This window comes from Carassius auratus, chromosome 4, assembly GCF_003368295.1.
Source record: "Carassius auratus strain Wakin chromosome 4, ASM336829v1, whole genome shotgun sequence".
Lineage (NCBI taxonomy): Eukaryota > Metazoa > Chordata > Actinopteri > Cypriniformes > Cyprinidae > Carassius > Carassius auratus.
Genome location: NC_039246.1, coordinates 15,182,325 through 15,205,844, shown reverse-complemented (window position 1 = coordinate 15,205,844; position 23,520 = coordinate 15,182,325).

Below are 23,520 nucleotides of genomic sequence, written 5' to 3'. Positions count from 1 at the left end.
ATTATCTGCTGGAGATCAAAGATCTTTCCTATAGCTGCATGGGAACCTTGATTAAAATCGAAATGTTTGCTTTTGTATTCCAACAACTGACACGTCCCCTCCAAACCCCTTTAGGGTGACTAGTGAATCAACACACTGCTGTAGATGCTTCGCTCAGGTCTCTGAGAGAGCTAATGGCATTGCATGTTATTTAATAAAAAATGAGACAGTTTATTTCAAATACAGACAAATTGTTATGATAAATGTGAAGATGTTCTTCAGCGTGCAAATTATTCCATATTGTATGTGCATTACAGCAGTTTACTAATGTTAGATCAATGTTTCACAACTGGTTTAGCTTCAGGACCCAGATATTACATTGTACATCAAGTGGTGAAAACCAAAATTGTGAAATATTGAATTTCGATGGTTTCATGCTCTCGGCAGCCAATAATTCACCTCACAAAACACATTGTGCTCGAAACAAACCATATTTATGCTCGTTATAAGTGAACCTGTGTTTAATGTAGTTTGGGTTGTATTGTCTCTTACCTTATGTGGTTTTATTCATGGTTTCTGAGGATGAAGATATATCACACAACCTATCGATGACAGCATGTGGCTAATTTTGATGAATTTGTCTCAAAATAACTGTACATTTGAATAGTCTTGACATTAACAAGAAGATATGAGAAGAGTTTTCACCTTTCTGTTTTATACGTATCAAGTCTCTTTTGTTTTTTTTCCTACATTCCACAACCAGAATAGACTCAATTTTGGGTTGTAAACTGTCCAGTCACCAATGCTTTTAGTGCATGAGTGATGGTTTTTATGGCAAATGTGTTAAATGTTCAGTGGTCAGAAATCATTGTCATCTCATTTTCAGCCTTGTGTAGTAGTGCAACAAGCTGGTTTTGATACGCGAGGACACAATGTCATTTGCATGTCATCTCTTTCAGTTACAGTGACACAGAGTCAAATGCTGAGATTGCAGACTGCATCAGCGTAAATGGGACATACAGAAGAGGCCACAAGTAAAAATGCTTCTATGTTATAATTGAATTAATTATTTAGGCGATTTAGTATTTGAACTGTATCAGAAGATTACTGCACTGAAATACTGTGAGCGTCAGGTGAACAGAAACGCATAAGGTAACAACTTTGTCTTGCAGTGTGCACTTGGTTGAAAAGCACGGTAGATTATTTGCACCACAGAATTTAAAATAAATAAATTAATTAAAATTTAAAATGTAAATAAAATAATAAAACATTTTGATTTGAGAGATAAAAAGAGGCAAGTACCTTTCATTCTTTCGCGAAAAAAAAAAACATTATCAAAATTGCAAATTGTGACCTCACAGTTTCGAGTTTATAAACTCAGATTCTGAGTAGAGAAATCAGAATTGTAAAATATAGACTTGCAGTTATGAGAAAAAAAAATCCCAACTACCTTTTTTATTTTTTATTTCATGCTGGAATGAATATGTTATAAATTGCAATATGTAAACTTGCGAGAAAGACTGAATGATGAGTTTACATCTTACAATTCCTATTTTATTTATAATAACAATTATTAAAAAAGGATTATATCTCAGAATGGTTCCTTTTACTAATAAACAAAATACAGTAAATGCATTGTATCAAATGATTAACTGAAAGTACACAGTAGCCAGAATTGTGTGAGAGAGAAAAGGCAGATTTGTGAGATATTAATGGGAGGGAGAAAGTTGCAACTACAGTGCCTTTTTTAATCCCATGCCGGAAACAAGCTTCCATAGAAAAGAGCTGACTAAAAGCATAGTCAGATTCGTTTGAGATAAGACACCAAAATATTTTGAGCAAAATGGATTGACAGAACATGTGTTGAGTGGTTGTAATATAATCCAAAATATGGATTACTTACAATCTCTCTTTCTCAACGAAAGAGCTCTGTGGTTTTTAATAAATCAAATGAATCCTGAAGCAGGAATCAATCTCCATTGGCATACACAACACTGAAAGGGAGGGTATCCTCATACTTTTGGATCCAGCTGGAAAATGAAGGGTTTGATTTGTCATTTGAACCAAGCAGATTCAAATCTGACAAACTCAGGGACCAGGGAAATATAACTGAAGAAGAATATGTAAAAAAAGAGAGAAAACAACGAACAGGAAGCTTTGACTGTTGTCAAACCAGCAGCTCCTCTCTAACTACCACATGCTTGTCCTGGTTGGTTTGTCGGCAATGTGTTCAAATGCCAGAAGGATAAAACAGGCACCGCAAACATTTCCCTTTGCCTTATGAAATATTTAAAAGCCACTCAGAGAAGGATAAATTCTGATGCTTTTTCCAGGAATGAATTCTAGCTTTAAAAACTGCTGATTTTTCTTGCAAAGCCAATACTTTGATTTATATATTGTGTGTACCTTTATTTCTCTTTCTTAATGCATAAGGTAAGATTTTACTACATTTTATGGTTTGGATTTGCAATATTTAATGCCCTACAGTAAAGAATTACAGTGAAAAGTATTTTCACAAGAGTTTAAATGCGTTTGAATATTTTTGAAGTAAAATATTTCATTTCACTGTCGCTCTCCAATACAGTTTTAATGGTCTATACTTCTCCATACAGGACTTACATATTCTGCAGAATATAGTTGATATTATCTGTATGTTCTATTATTTATTTAATAGTCTATAGTGCTTTATAAGGTATTATTTTATTGTTGCTTTTTATGTTTTTTAAAATGTATTTTTAATCATTTCCTTGAGGGCAACTCACTTTATAAACAAATGTAGTGCACTATTGTTAACATGTGGTCCTTATGGCTCAGCCAATGGCGTGAGTTTGGAATGGGACTTCTTGTTTGACTGTCCAATGGGAGACCAGGGGTCGAGTTTAAGGGCCTGTTTGAAAAACCTGATTTTGCTCTTCTATTTGAAACAACTAGGTATTATGAAAAATACTAATTAATACTCTTAAGCGCATCCATTTTATACGGTAGTATATATTTATTTATATTTTTATGAAGGATATAAGCTAATGATGTCATCACATGCACAAAACCCATACTTACACACTTTATCTTAAATAAGTATTTTGCAAATATCCATTCCATTAAAATCTATTTATATTAATACATCATGTTACCATATGGCTTATTTTAAGCATTAGTGCCTACTCACAGCTATTATCCTAACAGCTATTTTCAATATTTTTCATCTTTTTATAAATTTTTTATGCTTTATGTGTCTGGCACTGCTCGTAACAACTTCATGTACAAAGACTCATTTATTGGTCATTGTCTCACTGAGAATCTCTCAAGAAGAGCTGCTCTCGCTGCCTGAGAAACTAGATCAGCGATGATGGCATTCGTCAGCTGACACAGATGAACCAATTATCACCACGTCACCTTATGAACCTCACCATAATTAGAGCGCTACCCGTTTGTCATCCCAAATGATTGTGTTTTGGAGCTTGTGCTGGTCTGATTGTGTTTGTCAGCCATGCTGATGATGCAGAGAGCCTGTACTGTATGTGTCGATAGTTTCCAAGGCAACTAACTCCACTGTGTAAATAATGCAGTGTTATAGAGTTGTATAAGAGCTTCTCTTGTTACTGTAAGCTGACAGCATCAGGGACGAAATAAACATAACATTACTCCCTCTTTGTTTAAACATCTACTGTCCCTGAAGTGTTATGGACTTTCTACTCAAGGGCTCAGTGGTTCAGTGCAGGGTTTAAACCTACAACCTTGTGGTTACCAGTCTGTTGGGATAGCTATTTCTACTTTAGAAAAAGTGCAACTGATGTGGAAATCCTCAACACAAGATGTATGTACACAGTTAGTGATAAACTTTTGAGAAAAATCTCAATTCGGAGCAAATTGAATGCATAAATGAGTACATTTTCAGATATTAAATGACTGCTTGGCCAACAGTTGCAAAGACAGTCATGCATCAAACCTGGAAAATGATTGTTATGCACCTGCACAACAAATGCTTAAATAGCTTTAGGATTCGATTGCTAGAAGACTAGCTACACATCACATTTTAAAGAGTGTATTTTATCAAACAACTATAAACTTAAAAGTAGTTATCTTTTGTTTCCTTGTAACTTAAAAATGCTGTCCCTGTGGTATAAATAAAAAAAATTGTGGATGTGCAGTGATATACCTATTAACAATTATGGTAGTGCAATTTATTTTGCAGTACATCATCCCTTGATGAAAGGATATCCCAGAATTTTCTTTAAATAATTATTTATTTATTATTATTTATATATTATTACAGTATTTATTACTATTTTGAATGATCTTTTATTTAGCAATATTTCTACATTTTATTAAATATTTTAAAACTCTTTTTAGCCTTAGTTTTTATTTAAGTCTTCGTAATATTAGTTTAGAATTTTTCATTTCAGTTGATTGCCAAGGCAACATTTTATTTTATTTTTTTGTTGGTGTTTTTACGTTTAGGTTTTCACTCTAATATTTATGTTTTCAATGTGAAATTATAAAATGGCCACTTTTAACTTTAATTTTATTAATACACAGTCTTGGTCTTGTTTTGAACAAATCAATTATGTGTGTTTTTCCATAGAAAATGTATCACAGTATCTTGGTCCACATCTGAAACTATTTTCCTTTTTGGTTGATGTTAACTTTATCTTTTTAAACCCTAAAACTTTTTATAAACCATTTAATTCCTGGTGGATTTTTTTAATTACTAATATCCCATTTCACTCAGAAATCTGTCACGTTATGGAAGTAAAATGGATTGCAAATGCAGCTCTAAAACTCTAAACTATATCCACAGCTTGAACCCTTGTTGCTGTGATTTTATGACAAACTATGATTTATTAACGTGTCAAAAGCTTCAGAACTGATCCGACTCATTTTACAAGTGTAACCTTTGAAAACCTTGAGGGTTATAATGGGTCAGACCCATCAATGAGGATTTTAATTTCGTTTTGATTTAATTTATGCATCTACGTCTGTGTAACACATTCACACAAAGATGAATCTTGGATGGGATTTTGTAGGGATTGTATCTGCATGCAGCACTACACCCATCTGCTTGTATATTTCCTGATTGCAGACAACGTTAGCATCAGATAAACCTAAAAAGATTAGCATAGTTCACTAAAGGTTCTGTACTAGTGAAAAAACTAGTGTCTAGCGGGACATTTTGCATTAACAGAGTTGACACAATGTAAAGTGGAAGGGAGATGAGAAAAATAACCCATCCTCAGTAAATCTTGTACAGCGTGCAAATAAAAAAAAGGAAGTAGCTGCACAAGATGTGGCCCTAAGCGTTGTCACGCAGCCATGCCTTATCATGGCCAGAGAGGCCTGTTGGGCCTGAAAATTATAAGTGCCATGAGATACCGCTGTGAGACTTGGCCGCGGATTCCAGTTCGTTCTAACAGAGCTATTACTTAAACCAAACGAGCCCCGTCGGATCACCGGGGTCAAGTGTACTTTTGTGCTTCAATTAGATCACAAATGGGACTTGAAGCATTGTAGCAAGGACAGTGCTATTCAGCGCTGTCTCTAGTGGTGAAGATTATAGGGGGGTGCTGCCTAAAAAGATGCTCAGGACAGTGGATGGGCCACTTCTGCTCATCGTCATGAAAGCTTATCATTTGCATGTGTTTTTAAGCCTTGCCAATTTAAACATTCCCAAAAGTTTAAAGCATTCAAACACAAGACGCGGAAAATCTCAAATCTCAAAAGTACTCGCGAACCGTGTTCATCTCACGGACTGCAAAACCGAACAGAGCTCTCCTTCATGTCCTCCTGCACCTGAACGATCAAATACAAATTGCTGTTTAAAATGCAAACAGAAGAAGCACCATGCACCATTCAGCACCATGCGTGGTGCTCTGTGCGCATGCAAAGATACGCGTCCCAAAGCACTTGACTTTGCCTCTTCTTGCTCTTGTACAGACAAATACATACAAAATTATGTCAAAATACCCATCTTGGAGAGTATCCTAGAAAAAACTGTTATGTCTTAAGTGAAAGTAAACAGTGGAGAAAGAAATCGAATGTGTATCATTATAAAGGATGCATTGTCTCTTAAAGTGGCGTGTGTATTTTACTGGCTGCTGTCAGTGTCCTTAATGATAATCCAAGAAAATGAAAGAAAGAAAACTATGGCTCGATCCCCTGCCTCTTTAATTGCCGTCACTAAAGTGCCCTTTCTACTCTATACTGCTAACTTAACCACATTTTCAATTGCGTAACAAAAGCTTAGCTGTTTTTAGTTGTATAGCAAGCTATCGAGATACTTTTGCCAACACGTAGCAGTGTTTCACTGTTTTTGTCCCGTATTTGCCTTGCAGCCTTACATCTGAGAGAGCTGATGAAATAACCCAACACAATTCCCTAGAATATCTCCCAAACAAAAGTTTCATTCATTTTAGGTGGATTTTGGATTCAGTGATTTATTAAAGTTATTTAACAGCTTTTTTTTCTGTTTTGTAGTATATACACATCTAGGTAGGTTCTGCTGTTAATTCATTTTATAGTTGAAGTTAGTGAAAATTCATCTATTAGTTTCATTCATTTGGCAACTGGATTCGTTCAAACTGATTCAGCAGTTTTACAGTTATTTTTGTAGTGTGTAAACATTTAGGTATATACTGTTGTTTATCACTATTTATCATGGTGTTTACTAATTTTATTAGGTGTTCATCTATCTATCTATCTATCTATCTATCTATCTGAGCTACATTCATATTTACAATTGATTCCAATGTTTCCTTGTTCTGCTTGTTAATGTTTGCACATTTCAGACATCATTCACTCAAATGATCTGTTTAAAAACACTGATTCATTCAAGAATTTTAAAAAGTGATGGCTTTATGAGTGAGTGAGTCTCTATAAGAAAGTCGCTGAATCATTCACTCAATCGATATGCTCAAAAACAATGATTCATTTAGAAACTAAACATGTGACTCTCTTTAAAAGTGAATCACTGAATCGTTCATTTAAAGGATTCATTCGAAAGCACTAATTCATTCAGAAACAAAATAAGTGACTGGCTAGTTAGGAAAATAAATCATTTATAAATTCAATAGGGCAAACATGAGTGCTTCTCAATACTCCAATGGCTGCTTCCTCGTTTCCTCGCTTCTCGTTCCAGTGACCTGGAAATTGATCGAAGTCATGAAGGACATGTAAGCTCTTTAAATGCACTGCAAGGACGTGAGAATCAAGGAAAGAGGAAGCTTCCAGACAGGATAATACAAAAGTGTTCTTGGTCAAAACACCTGCATAAATTCTCCACCTTCACATCTGTCACAACAGTTTTAAGTCATGTTTTACCTTTGGGATTGAAAAGAAAAACATACATTTCGCACATTTCAACAGTGCATATTAACTTATTAAGATTTATTAAAAATGTCTTGATTAATTAAGATCCAGCAACATAACAGCAGATCCCGTAAGAACCGTGAGGTAACACAGCTGTGCAGAGACGACGCTTTCAAAGGATGCTTGAGTGAGCAGGATATATTTAATTTGACATCATTTTTAGCTTCTTGCATCCATATCACACATCTTAAGAGTCAGGAGCTAAAATGCAAGAAAAAGCACAACTTAAAAAATGACCACTTGAGCCTTCAATCTACATCTACTTACAAATGTTTCAAAATAGCTTCCCCAACACTGGTGCAATCAACCAGAAGCTAAAAAGTTACAAGTTAAGACTTAATACCTGTCTAGTCATCCAATCTTGGTATTTTTCCAGCAATCAAATCCTCCCTGACATTTTAGAAGTCAAACCTAAAGAGGCAGATGATGATTTTGGGTAAGTGAGACGTCTGCTGAAAGAGCTTCTTGATCATTGGACTCGTGTGTTTGTGGGATAGGTAGAGAGAAATGTCAGGTTAGATTATGCCCCTGCTACATCATATTCAGCTGTCAGGGAGAAAATGTGAGAGCTGAGAAGACGAGAAAAACAGAATCAACGGATGAAAAGATGCAACTTATTTTGAACGCATTAGCAAACGGAAGCAGAAATGGAAGGGATGTGAAAATATGCTTTCCCTTGAAAGAAAGGATTTGTGCTTTTGTTGTTGGTTTTAAATTCTGTTGTTTGCATTTTTAGTTTTCTCCAATGCACCACTTTTCCAAGCATTGAAAACATTCTTGCAATTGAGATTAAATTGAGAATAAAAAATGTTTTTTACAGTAGAAAATTAATTGATTTGCTACTATTCATTTTACTGTGTGACATTTTCTGTTGAAACAGGAAGTTAGGGCGGGCTAATCCAATTTTTTTATTAAAAAAATACTTTATTTACCTTCTTAGCAGATGTATTGGATACTCACAAAAAGGCTCATGCAATAAACTTACCCAAATACCCTTATGCAGAGACAAATGCTTAGCCTGAATTAAAATGACTGTAAGCAGCCATTTATAATAATTCCCAGTGTATGTTGTGGCAAAACTGAAAATGCCACATACTTGCATTGTGCTCATGAGATGCTGCAGGGCCATCTCAGGTGAAAAAACCTCGTTTGACATGAACCTCACTGTTAACAGATGCTAGTGCTTCTGTGTTTTTAACATCTATAATTCTTGAGGGATTTTAAAAGCTAAAAACACAGATGCTGTAAATATAATGGATGTATGTAAATACCGGATATCTGTAATATAGAGATATAGAGACATCAGATGACATAATTTGTATTTTTGGGTGAACTGGCCCTTTAATACCCATGTAAACCCCATTAATGTCATGGTATTATTTATGCAATTATAACTGCAGTGTAAATGCATTCATCCCACCTCTGAGCTGTAAGAAACCGTCTGTAAATATTTTCAAATACAAATTATGCAGCTTACGAAAAAAAAAAAAAAAAACATGTCAGTTGTAGCCAAAACATTTGTTGTGTTTTGTTCTCAAATAAAATATTTCTTTCTAAAGCTACTTTGTATTTGATGCTTTTCCATTTTTGCTTTTCTTTGTGGGTAATTTCCCAGCCAAATTTAATTGCTTGACAGTCCTATTGTTTTTATATTATTTCAGACTACACTTCAGTCTACACACAAACACACACACATATATATATTGCATGGTTCAAGGGGCATCTCAAAAGAAAAGTCAAAAGCCTGTTTGGTCCAAGCAGGTGTCAGTGACTCTTTGTCCCAACATGCGTCTCTGTCTCTCTTATCTTCTGGGACGAAGCTCCAGCAGCAGGTTTGCGTCAGGACCTCTACTCAAGATAAAGCTGAAAGCAAAATCCTGCTGCTGACAACCTCTCGCTCTCAGATAAGCATCCCGGAGACAAAAGGGTTACACCACAGCCATTCTATTGCCGTCTACTAGCCCCAAAACCTCCAACTGATGAATAGATGCTCAAGCAGATAGGTCACTGCTTTCTGCTTCAAATTCTCAAGAGCAACTTTATTTATTTCAAAACACAAATATAAGCTCAGTGAAAACAAGCCGGATGTGAAGCACACTTAATCAATACGCTTCTTAGTGAATTAGACCATGCAGACAGGGCTGAACCATCTCTCTGAGCCTCTGGGATCTCTGCTCTATCTGTTAATGTACAGTCCGCTGGCTGAGCCAAACTAATCCTCTTCAGGTCCATCCCTAACATTGACTCTGTGTTGTACAACATGCTATTATATCACAACAGAGGAACTCAGCTCTATTACTCATGTGGGTGTATGTCGTTTTGGAGAACAGAGCCTGGTGGTGTTGGGTGCATGACCCTTTTTTCTTCATTGTTTTTTTCAGCCGAAATACATAAAATGTCATTCTGCAACACAGTTAACCTCTTTAATGTGACACTATTGACTAAAAAAAAGGATATCCTGTCGACAGGATTTGACTGGATAATGAAAAGTAGGTTACGTTTGGTTTGATGGTATGCTCAGCATGTATGGTTTTTTACTGTGCATCATTTCAAACCATTTCACTGAACAATAATTTCAAAGGTCTGCCTTATTTAGAGACACCAGCACATTTGTTACACCGCAAGCATTTGTAGCAACATGGCACCACATGCAACCTTTATCTCTGTTTACTTTGAACCCATAAACTGAGGTGGAAATTATACAGTTCAATTCAATTAACTAGAGAACAACAATCAATGTTCAGGAGGAACAAACTCTTGGCTCGCTGCAAGCCGATGGTTTCTGTTACACACTGACTAAAACTGACTAACTGTTTCGTCCCTTCTGTTTAAAATTGCACACACAGTAGTTTTTACAAGATGACTCCGCTGATGAAGGATTCTGGGCCGTCTGACCCAAATCACTGCACACTGATATTAAGCATTGAACTAATTAGAGCAGCATTAGCACCCGCCCTTCCCTTTCTCTCTTAATACATTATCAGTTGTGCAGCAAAAGCTGGAGGGCGAAAAAAAAGGAGAAGAAACATAAGAAAGAAGAAAAACATGCATTAATCATCTTCGCCGAAATCCAGGTTGGTCTGAACATGCAAATTTAGAATATTGTTTTTCTGTGAATGCTTTGCGGCTTGCTAGTTAAGATGAAAGTGTCCTTCTGTTAAGCACATATGTTTAAACCTTGCTCAATATAAAGAAATGATTGCAAAAAAAAGTAATTAGGGTTTGGAATGTAAATGTGGAAGAAGAGGTGAACTAAAACTAAAACTAAAAAGCTCATTTCAGACCCCATTAAACCCAAAAATTCAATTTTGGAATTGTCTTTTGAAGGCTGCACAATGTAATGCTTAATGGCCATATTAAAGATTTTAGTGTATTGAGATCCTGTTATTGTTTTGTATATATACAGTCTTGTTCAAAATAATAGCAGTACAATGTGACTAACCAGAATAATCAAGGTTTTTAGTATATTTTTTATTGCTACGTGGCAAACAAGTTACCAGTAGGTTCAGTAGATTGTCAGAAAACAAACGAGACCCAGCATTCATGATATGCACGCTCTTAAGGCTGTGCAATTGGGCAATTAGTTGAAAGGGGTGTGTTCAAAAAAATAGCAGTGTCTACCTTTGACTGTACAAACTCAAAACTATTTTGTACAAACATTTTTTTTTTTTCTGGGATTTAGCAATCCTGTGAATCACTAAACTAATATTTAGTTGTATGACCACAGTTTTTTAAAACTGCTTGACATCTGTGTGGCATGGAGTCAACCAACTTGTGGCACCTCTCAGCTGTTATTCCACTCCATGATTCTTTAACAACATTCCACAATTCATTCACATTTCTTGGTTTTGCTTCAGAAACAGCATTTTTGATATCACCCCACAAGTTCTCAATTGGATTAAGGTCTGGAGATTGGGCTGGCCACTCCATAACATTAATTTTGTTGGTTTGGAACCAAGACTTTGCCCGTTTACTAGTGTGTTTTGGGTCATTGTCTTGTTGAAACAACCATTTCAAGGGCATGTCCTCTTCAGCATAGGGCAACATGACCTCTTCAAGTATTTTAACATATGCAAACTGATCCATGATCCCTGGTATGCGATAAATAGGCCCAACACCATAGTAGGAGAAACATGCCCATATCATGATGCTTGCACCTCCATGCTTCACTGTCTTCACTGTGTACTGTGGCTTGAATTCAGAGTTTGGGGGTCGTCTCACAAACTGCCTGTGGCCCTTGGACCCAAAAAGAACAATTTTACTCTCATCAGTCCACAAAATGTTCCTCCATTTCTCTTTAGGCCAGTTGATGTGTTCTTTGGCAAATTGTAACCTCTTCTGCACATGCCTTTTTTTTAACAGAGGGACTTTGCGGGGGATTCTTGAAAATAGATTAGCTTCACACAGACGTCTTCTAACTGTCACAGTACTTACAGGTAACTCCAGACTGTCTTTGATCATCCTGGAGGTGATCATTGGCTGAGCCTTTGCCATTCTGGTTATTCTTCTATCCATTTTGATGGTTGTCTTCCGTTTTCTTCCACGTCTCTCTGGTTTTGCTCTCCATTTGAAGGCATTGGAGATCATTTTAGCTGAACAGCCTATCATTTTTTGCACCTCTTTATAGGTTTTCCCCTCTCTAATCAACTTTTTAATCAAAGTACGCTGTTCTTCTGAACAATGTCTTGAACGACCCATTTTCCTCAGCTTTCAAATGCATGTTCAACAAGTGTTGGCTTCATCCTTAAATAGGGGCCACCTGATTCACACCTGTTTCTTCACAAAATTGATGACCTCAGTGACTGAATGCCACACTGCTATTTTTTTGAACACACCCCTTTCAACTAATTCAACTAATTGCCCAATTGCACAGCCTTAAGAGCGTGCATATCATGAATGCTGGGTCTCATTTGTTTTCTGAGAATCTACTGAACCTACTGGTAACTTGTTTGCCACGTAGCAATAAAAAATATACTAAAAACCTTGATTATTCTGGTTAGTCACATTGTACTGCTATTATTTTGAACAAGACTGTATATATATATATATATATATATATATATATATATATATATATATATATATATATATATACATACTTTAACAATGTTCGCTCAAACTCTTCAATGAACAAATCAATGAATGCCTGATAAAATGTACATGTAAAATAATTTTATGTACATTCTATCAGGCATTCATTGATTAGTCTATTAACTTTTTCTTTCTTGGGGTTGGTTTAATGGTTTAGCTGCGAAAGACAAAAAGAGTTTGAGTGACATTGTTAAAGTATGCTCAAAAATGACTGGTATTTCCCAATTAAATGATCTCTGTTCTCTCTGTTAAAAAAGAGTGGTCCAAACAGCAGATAGAATACTGTGCCAACCAGATCATGTGCTCAGGAATGGATTTGTTCTCATGCAGTCAGGTCGGCGGTATTATGTGAGAATAAAAAAAAAAAAAAGGAAAATGAATCGTTATGCAAACTCATTCCTTCCCTCTGTTATAATATTCTTGAAGGATAACTCATAACTACCTAAATGGCTTTTGTATTCCACTGCTTTGTTCAGTCACTGGCAGGTGTGTTGTGCTGTATGTGGGTGTCAGGGTGTGATCATTTTGTATAAATTTTTTACTTAATAATTCTTATATTTATTGTGTGCTAACAATTCTAATTTAACCCTTATTGGATGGGTTGGCTGTAGAACTGAATTGCCCCCTTGGGGACTAATAAAGATACCTGAACCTATATATATATATATATATATATATATATATATATATATATATATATATATATATATATATATATATATATACACACACACCTATCGAAGCGAACACACCGTGAATACTCTTGGAGCATGGCATATATATATGAATATATATTCAGAGTTGTTTTAGTATCAACTGAGATTCCATTTATTATTTTATATATTTTTTTTTTATATTGTGAACTAATTTTTTATTTATTTTTTTTTTCAATGTAATTTTTATCCATTTTAAACATTTTTTGTGTGTTTTGTCATGTTTAAAAAATATATATATATATCTATATACTTACTATATTTTATTCGTTTTTATTTCATTTTAAGCTTTAGTTATATCAGTACCTCGATTTAAATACATTAAAATGAGGACACAGAACAAGTTCTATTTTATTTTACTTCAGTTAACTTTTTTTTCTAATTTCAAGAAACTAAAACTTTTTTATGGTTTTAGTTTTAGCTAACAACATTAACCCTGTAATGAACACAGAAGGTATTTACTTTTGCATAGAAATTGTGCTGTTTTACATTTAGATTGCCTTAATCATCATCCAAAACTCACTTAAAGTTAAGTTTTAGGCTAGTAAGTTAATGACATTTTATATGTAATATTTTGTGAATCAGAAAATGAATGACCATACTTTACATTATATTCAAAAGCACTGAATTTAGTTTTAAGTGTTTTATTTTTATTTATTTTTTATTTAGACAAACTAATTTTTATGTAATCAGCCATTGCATAAAAGTAATTATTTGTCTACCGCATCGGACATTATTTTGTATTCAATTTCTTTGACTTATGACATACAACCATAAAAATAATTTTCTCTGGTATAAAACAAGCACAGTTTACCCACAATTAACTGTATTTCCTAAAGTATAGGACATTGTCATTGAAGGTGTTTCAACTGATGTTATGCAGCAGTTGTATTTTGATGTGTCTGTCCAACACTAGAGTCTGCATGCACAGTTTAAAGCCTCACTGCTTTGTTTTTCATGTAATTGTACATGCTGAACGCTGTTCTGTTTTGGGCACCGCTCACACGGTTGTGTGGTGTAAGCCAGCCGCTTTGTTTTGCCAGAGTTTTGATAAAGAGAGCCTCTCAACACTGATCAGAGGAAGCTTTGTTGACGAGTCTTTGACGATTTAAAACCACACATGACACAAATCTTTATGAACGCCCCACTGCTTTCCAAAAGAAGAGGACAGGTACATACTAGGAGCACCTTCAACACAACATTGCAGTCAAAAAGCCACACTGTAAAAAATTTCTTGTTGTTTTTACAAAAACTTTTTGGCAGCTGTGGTTGCCAGAATAATTTTGTAAAAATACAGAAAACTGTAAACAGATTTACGTCAAAAACTGTTAATTTTACAAAATAAAGCTGTAATTTACAAACAAGAAAATGTGAATATAAACCAGTAAATTCAACAACACACAAAATTGAATCTGTTTTGTACCTTGAAAATACTGACAACCACCATAATAATAAAGATGGTACTGTATAAGAGAAAGCCACATGAAGTATCAAAGCTCATCACAAGTAGCTTCACCACAAGCAGAAGTATATATTAACATATAGAAGGTGCACATTTATGGAAACACAAAACACCATCATGGTAACACACGCGATACTTAAATAATGCAAAAAACTCTCATTAAGCAACAGAAGATGTAACATAAAGCTCAAATGTACATAACTGATAACAAGAACTATTTAAAAACATGATTATTTAAACAAAATACTTTCAAACGTGGAGTGTCACGCAGGGAATTCTGGGAATATCAGTTTACAGTTTTAGACTGTAAATTATACATTGATTTGTTTCTTTTTTTACTTCTAAAAGCTGTATAATTAACAGAATTTTACTGTAAATTTACATTAAATGCTTTGTTAGATCTTTTACAGTTTTTCCCTGTACAGTATTGTTCAAAATAATAGCAGTACAATGTGACTAACCAGAATAATCAAGGTTTTTAGTATATTTTTTATTGCTACGTGGCAAACAAGTTACCAGTAGGTTCAGTAGATTGTCAGAAAACAAACAAGACCCAGCATTCATGATATGCACGCTCTTAAGGCTGTGCAATTGGGCAATTAGTTGAAAGGGGTGTGTTCAAAAAAATAGCAGTGTCTACCTTTGACTGTACAAACTCAAAACTATTTTGTACAAACATTTTTTTTTTCTGGGATTTAGCAATCCTGTGAATCACTAAACTAATATTTAGTTGTATGACCACAGTTTTTTAAAACTGCTTGACATCTGTGTGGCATGGAGTCAACCAACTTGTGGCACCTCTCAGCTGTTATTCCACTCCATGATTCTTTAACAACATTCCACAATTAATTCACATTTCTTGGTTTTGCTTCAGAAACAGCATTTTTGATATCACCCCACAAGTTCTCAATTGGATTAAGGTCTGGAGATTGGGCTGGCCACTCCATAACATTAATTTTGTTGGTTTGGAACCAAGACTTTGCCCGTTTACTAGTGTGTTTTGGGTCATTGTCTTGTTGAAACAACCATTTCAAGGGCATGTCCTCTTCAGCATAGGGCAACATGACCTCTTCAAGTATTTTAACATATGCAAACTGATCCATGATCCCTGGTATGCGATAAATAGGCCCAACACCATAGTAGGAGAAACATGCCCATATCATGATGCTTGCACCTCCATGCTTCACTGTCTTCACTGTGTACTGTGGCTTGAATTCAGAGTTTGGGGGTCGTCTCACAAACTGCCTGTGGCCCTTGGACCCAAAAAGAACAATTTTACTCTCATCAGTCCACAAAATGTTCCTCCATTTCTCTTTAGGCCAGTTGATGTGTTCTTTGGCAAATTGTAACCTCTTCTGCACATGCCTTTTTTTTAACAGAGGGACTTTGCAGGGGATTCTTGAAAATAGATTAGCTTCACACAGACGTCTTCTAACTGTCACAGTACTTACAGGTAACTCCAGACTGTCTTTGATCATCCTGGAGGTGATCATTGGCTGAGCCTTTGCCATTCTGGTTATTCTTCTATCCATTTTGATGGTTGTCTTCCGTTTTCTTCCACGTCTCTCTGGTTTTGCTCTCCACTTTAAGGCATTGGAGATCATTTTAGCTGAACAGCCTATCATTTTTTGCACCTCTTTATAGGTTTTCCCCTCTCTAATCAACTTTTTAATCAAAGTACGCTGTTCTTCTGAACAATGTCTTGAACGACCCATTTTCCTCAGCTTTCAAATGCATGTTCAACAAGTGTTGGCTTCATCCTTAAATAGGGGCCACCTGATTCACACCTGTTTCTTCACAAAATTGATGACCTCAGTGATTGAATGCCACACTGCTATTTTTTTGAACACACCCCTTTCAACTAATTCAACTAATTGCCCAATTGCACAGCCTTAAGAGCGTGCATATCATGAATGCTGGGTCTCATTTGTTTTCTGAGAATCTACTGAACCTACTGGTAACTTGTTTGCCACGTAGCAATAAAAAAAATATACGAAAAACCTTGATTATTCTGGTTAGTCACATTGTACTGCTATTATTTTGAACAATACTGTATATAGTACGGGAACTTACTGTTAACCTATTATCAGTTTTTTTCCGTAGCGTTTTTACAAAATTTTACAGTTAAAATTACACTTATTTTTTACAGTGCAACATATACAAAGACCATCACATATATATAAGACCAAGGCATCATCTCTGCCTCTGACCTATTTGTTTTGCACGCAACAGAGAACAACATTGCAGCTTCTTACGTAAGAGTGTAATTATAGCCACTGTTGATGTTTTGCAATTGGTGTGCATGCTAAAACAAAGAAAATTGGAGGCGTTACAAACATGGATGCGGTCTACTTCCTGACAAAAATCATTTTTTGGTTTGATATAATTGTTTACTCAGACAGTGGTGTTTTAAAAAGGGAATGCATCAACCATTTATCCCATTCGATTAAAATGATTCCTAACACTTAACACACACAACATCACGCAGCGCTCCATGAAGCAGTGGGTGCAAAATTGTTCCAAGAAAACATAATAAAGATGTATTTTCCTCTACTTCAAATCACAAAGTGCCATTTTGCGTCCTCAGTGCTAAAAAGACTGAGAAACAAAAGTCAACTGTCTTTGAAACACTTTCCAAGTTATTTGTTTGGTGGTGTTTGAAGGCATGAGACAAAAGCTCTTCATATCTTTTAAAGCATCAAAAGGCCTTTTAAAATGTCTTGCTGAGGTTTTTTTTTTTTTTACTTTTTTTTCTTGACTCCCACAACTGTTCATTTGATGTGTAACAAAGGCGAGTCATAACTTAAAGTAATTAAAGGAAAAGTTAAACCAAAAATGAAAATATGCTGACAATTTACTCACTCTCAGGCCATCCAAGATGTAGATGAGTTTGTAGCTTCATCAGATTTGGAGAAATTTAGCATCACATCACTTGCCCACTTATGGATCCTCTGCGGTGAATGGGTGCCGTCAGAATGAGAGTCCAAACAGCTGATAAAAAAATCACAGTGCAACTCCACTACATCAATGTTTTATGAAGCGAAAAGCTGAGTTTTTTTAAGAAATAAATGCATCATTAAAGGCGTTTTTGTCTTCAAACCATTGCTTTTAGCTAAAATATGAGTCCTTTATCCATAATACTGCTTTCTTCGGTGAAAAGTTCATCTTATCTGGATCAGGAGAGAAATATGCACACATCAAGCACTGTTTAAAAAGGAAAAAGCTTCCGAAACAGTTCTAAACACATATAAGTGGATTTTGATACAGCAGGACAACAGTGGATGGACTTTTTACTGTAGGAAGTGCTTATTATGTATCATGTACTCATATTTTCACCAGAAGTGATGGTTAAAAAGTCAAAACATCTTAGCGATGGATTTGTTTCTTACAAACATATAGCTTTTCACTTCACATTGACTGATGGCTGAAGTGGTGTGGATTACTTGTGGATTATTGTGATGTTTTTATCAACTGTTTAGACTCTCATTCTGACGGCACCCATTCACTGCAGAGGATCCATTGGTGAGCAAGTGATATAATGATTCATTTGTCAAAGAAACAAACCAACATTTTTTATGACATAGGGTGAGTCCATTTTAATATTAGGCTGAACTATTCCTTTAAAAAGTGCACATCAGGCATCATCTCATTTAGAAAAGATATGTACATTTTCCAAGACAGCATATCTGTCAGATTTGTCATACATAATTCATCACATTTGCCATATCTGAGGATGTAAAAGTCTTGTAGTGTCAATCTGTTTAAACTGAAAATATGTAATGTCTGAGCCAAAGGAAGTCAGGTTTGAGTATTTTGTGACGCCTAGATTTCACCTGACAACTGGAGATGTTTATGTGGATCTGCATCCATCCGTCGTGGAAAGCAGGTAATGGAACGAGAGTTAATGGTGTATGAATGAGAGGCAGTAGGTGTGGAGTGGGTGTGCAGATGCATCACGCAGGGCGGCTGAAATAACACACTGCGTTACACCATCACTGTATCCTCAAATACCTTTGAAGATCTTATTCATCTCAATAATTAGCGCCCCTGCAATGTGATCATTTTCCACTCACATCCTCCTTATGCTGTGAAACTGATCCATAATCTGAGGTTGTGACGTAAAAATTCAAAAATAGATCATGGCAACACTTTGATAGTCAACTTTGGACATTTTGCTCGACTTTGCAACTACTGAACATGTTAGCTACCTGCAGTGTTGCCAAGTCTTGGCAGTTGGGCTACTTTTACGCTGTTGCCGCAGGAGTTAAAGCAATCTCCCTGGAACAAGAGGGGGAAAGTTGGGCTAGTTTTGGCATAGTTTTCATTTGCATTTGGGCTGGTTTTGTTTCGCAGACCTGGCAGCTACCATTCATAAGATTATTAATAAACTATCTGCTTAATTTCACTTTATTTTGATGACATATTCTACTTACTATAAGTAACTTATTCTGCTAACAATAAAAAACAAGATCAAGGGCATGTATTAAAGCATGCAAACTGGGTCCATTTTGATTTCACGTCTTTAAGAATTACATAAAGATGATACATGCAAGGCTCACATTTATTCAGTAATCAAAATCATGGTTTATCCACAATGAAACAAAATGGTGCAGAAACAATTTTCAATCAGAAATTGCTAGTAAATTTCACAAATAATTACAAAGAAATAGTAAATAGTAATAGTAAAAGGTTTACACGTAAAGGATAGTTTGAGACCTAGCTGAGGTCCAACATTTGCACACGAATGTTAAAACTCTTCAAATCACCACAGGCATCATCTAATTTATGGGGTCGACATATTAAATCAGTCATTCCTAAACCTTCACAGCAGTGTGATATATGAGGATCTGTTGAGCTGCATCCATGATGTACAGATATTGCAAACTTCACATGTGTATTTTTGATGTTTTATCCATTTTCTTGTTGATATGTGTGCTAACCCCTGCACGCTCCACCACGGGAGGCCGGGTGATTAAAGGTGTTTATCAGCTGGAGTGGACGGTTTGCCAGCCAGCCAGTGCGCATCATAAGATCCATCGTTCAGAGCGGAGTTCAGGAGCACCGCTGATGTGCCCCGCAGTCAGTGACGACGAGGAGTGAGGCTGACACAGCATGGCACACCTGTTTCACTGCTCTGCTTCAAAATCAACAAATGACTGGCTGCCAAAGCCAGCGCTATTCCCCCATGACGGGAAGACTGGAGGCCAGCTCTGCCGAGGTACTAATATTTCAAACTAATGAGGTTCCGCACTACTCGTAATTATACTTTATATTCTAAAGCAGCTTCTGTTGCCCAGGGTCTTTCATAGGATTGCACTGCTAAAATGCGATTTGTAATGCGATCTGATTAAAGAGAATCCTTATTATGCATATTCTTTGAAATTTATTTTGCTGCAGGAAAGCTGCCTACATTATTCTAATAATGTGTAGTATGATGGGTGGAGCTATTATCTATCTATCTATCTATCTATCTATCTATCTATCTATCTATCTATCTATCTATCTATCTATCTATCTATCTATCTATCATCTATATTTACAACTATCCAACTACCTATCTTTCTATCCATCCATACATTTGTAAGGACTATAAATCATCCAGCTTTAAAGCTTAACAAACTTTTCCACAAAACTGTAAACCAGTATAATATGGTTTCACTCTAGTTACACAAACCAGATGGTTGAGCTGAGCACCTTTAAATGTTAAGACCAGCTGTAAGCTGGTTTCTTGCAAAATATGGGGGTGTTGTTGGCGCAGTGGATAAGACACATGCCTTTGGTGTGAGAGAGTAGACCTGGGTTCGAATCCACTGTGAGACACCAATGTGTCCCTGAGCAAGACACTTAACCACTTAACACTTGACATATATAGCAATTGTAAGTCGCTTTGGATAAAAAGCATCAGCTAAATGAATAATATAATGTAATGTAATGTACAAATTGACAGCTAGGTGGATTTTAAAACTGGTCATTAGCTGGTTCTAAAAACCTGATAAATATGGCTGGCGAGCAGTTAGGACCGCCGTGAAATGGCAACAGACCAGCTAGAAACCTATAACTGTGCTCCTGCTAAACCATCAGCTTAAGATGGATTTTAAAAAAGGGAGATGGCTGACTCACTAGGACAGAAGATGGGAAAGAATAACTCACATCCTGATATATCATGCTGGTATAGGCTGTAACCAGCAATAACTGTGATCCTGAGTTTGTCATACAAGCACACACAGATCTTACTGCAGGAGCTTGTGTGTCTATGTGTTGTACTACAATCACAGTAGTGCTTGTCAGCACACACTCTCATATTAACTCCAAAAGCTGTTGGAGAACCGCCCCCTGCCATATGACAGCTGCTTCCCCTGGAGCGTCTGTGTTTGCCCCCGCTAGCACTGCCTGCCGCGAGCCAGGTAGCAGCCAAAGGGGTGCACAGACCCTGATCACATGGTTATGTCACTCGCTTCCTCAAGCTCAGTATCTGTACTTGCTAGTTCCTTCTCTTTCTGCATGATTGTAATGCATGAGACATTTCAGTTCTCTGCCTGCATGGAGAGAGTACTAACACTAAAGGGTCAAAGGCCAATCTGACACGGGGGTTTTTAAGGCGAGTGGATGCCCGAAATGAACTACTGTACATTGTTCACAGCTCTGCTGTCACTTCCTTCTCACTGTGTGCCTTTTCTTAATGTCTGCCACAACATATATTGGTGATATTTTATTTTTAGCCGTCATATGTACAGACTGATTTGCTAACAAGTATAATGTTCAGGAACTGGATAACCATTGTTTATGATTGTGCTCATTTTTGATTCAGTACTTGCTCAAAATAATCATTTACTGAGGAAACAAACTATCCTGTTACTTTATATCCATATTTCTATTCACTAGCTGTTATGCAATATTTTATACATATATATTAATACAAATGAATATGTCCGTAATAGCAGCTATCAATGTCTGTTTTACATGCAGAACGTCATGTGAAACCTTTTACATGATTCATTTTTGTCCTTAGGAGAAATGTCTTTACATTTATGAATACATTTGCATTACATTTCTACATTTGGCAGTCACTTTTATACAAAGCGACTTACATTGCTACATTGCATTCAAAGTATACTCTTTATCAGTCCATGAATTCCCTGGGAATCAAACCCAAAACCTTGTCTTTCTTGTAAATTATATTTTTGTTTGTATGTATATATATATATCGACTTCAGTGTCCAGTTACTTTAGGGGCCACAGGAGGTCTCCAAGAATGGTAAAACTCTCTGCAAAAATATATTTTCAGTGGAAAAAAGCCACTTACTCCAAAAAAGTCCCATCAAATTTCAAAACTAGACCAAAGATGACAGCGTCTGCTACGGTGCCATGGATGACTCCATGAGTTCTTTGAAAACGAGAGAACTGTCATTAGCTCGGGATCCAAAGCCCTAGCAATCCTCCAACCCAGTCACAATGAATTTGAATTTCATTTAAATGATTTAGGTGCGAGGTTATTTCTTATCTTTATTCCTAGACACCCCCTAACACACTCCAGTCAGGCAGCGCTCCCTGTCTACTTATGACCTTCTCTGCAGCCATATTCTTCACAGAGCAAGAACACAGCCCTCATCGAGACACGGCTTCTCTCTCCAAAGTCTCTCCATGCTTTGGCGCTTGTTTAAAATGTCCCACTGAGACAAAAGACGGATTAAGTAAAGTTGCTTCAAATCCTTGACAGGCGAGTTAAGGGTTCTTCCTGAATAATGATGATAAACATGTGCTTTCTTTCCTCCCTCAGATTTGATTTGCGGTGAACAATGCAGTAGTTTCCATTCTGCCATTCCTCCCAAGTTAATATTTTTAAAACAAATTCTCCCTCCATGCACGACGGCCCAACTCAGGCTTGAAAAACAATGCTTAATATTACAAGTCCCTGTAGCTTTAGCTACAACGTGAATTATTAATCTTCCACAGCTTGCAAAATCTTGTTTCAAAGCTTTGTATTTCCAGGGGTGGGGTGGGGGGGGGGGGGGGTTTAATGAAACACAAAGAAAGAAGAGTCTGAGGGGCGCTTGGAAGGGTGCACAAAGTCTTCAGAGACAAACTCTCGCTGTGAGAGGACAGAAAAGGACAAGCCTGACCTCTGCTAACATGGTTGAGCTTCACCTCAGGTGAGTTTGTGCAGCATGCGTCTCACTTTGTCATGTTGCTACCGCAGTACCGCATCTGTCTCTCTCTCTCTCTCTCTCGCGCTCTTTCTTTCCTGAGGCCTGCTCGTGAAGAGAAATGTTATATTTAGCTGACCAGTATTTTGTTTGTTCACTGAATGTAACGGTGCCCTTGGAAGACTGCCAGATTGCTGCAGAGCCCAATCTCTCTCTCTTTCTTTCTCTTTTTGTCTCTCATATATATATGTATACATTTATAAATATATATTTGACTGACTGCCTCAAACCTTTCAGTCAAAAACTGATTTGTTGTGAAAATGCCATTTCCAAAAGTACCAAGTTGACTTGCATTGAATTCCCAAAATACTAATAATCTTGAATAAGCATCAAGCGTTATTGAAGAAAAGTGTATGTACATTTAATCCTGTCAATCACAAAACATTAATATTTTATTATGTATTAATACTGTACATTCATTACTATTTTATTAAAAGGATAGTTCACCAAAAAATAAGCTGCCATCATTTACCCTCACCCTCCAAATCTCTTCCATCTGAAAACAAAGGAAAAAGTTTTGAAGAAGGACCATGCTGTACTTTTCCATAAAATAGAAGTGGACGGAGACCAAAGACACTCAAGCTCCTAAATGACATATTACAAGTCTTACCCTCAAACCCGTACAACTTTCTTTCATCCGTTGGAAAAGGAGATGTTTTGAAGATAATGCTGCTCTTTTCCATACAATATAAGTTAATGGGTACAAAAA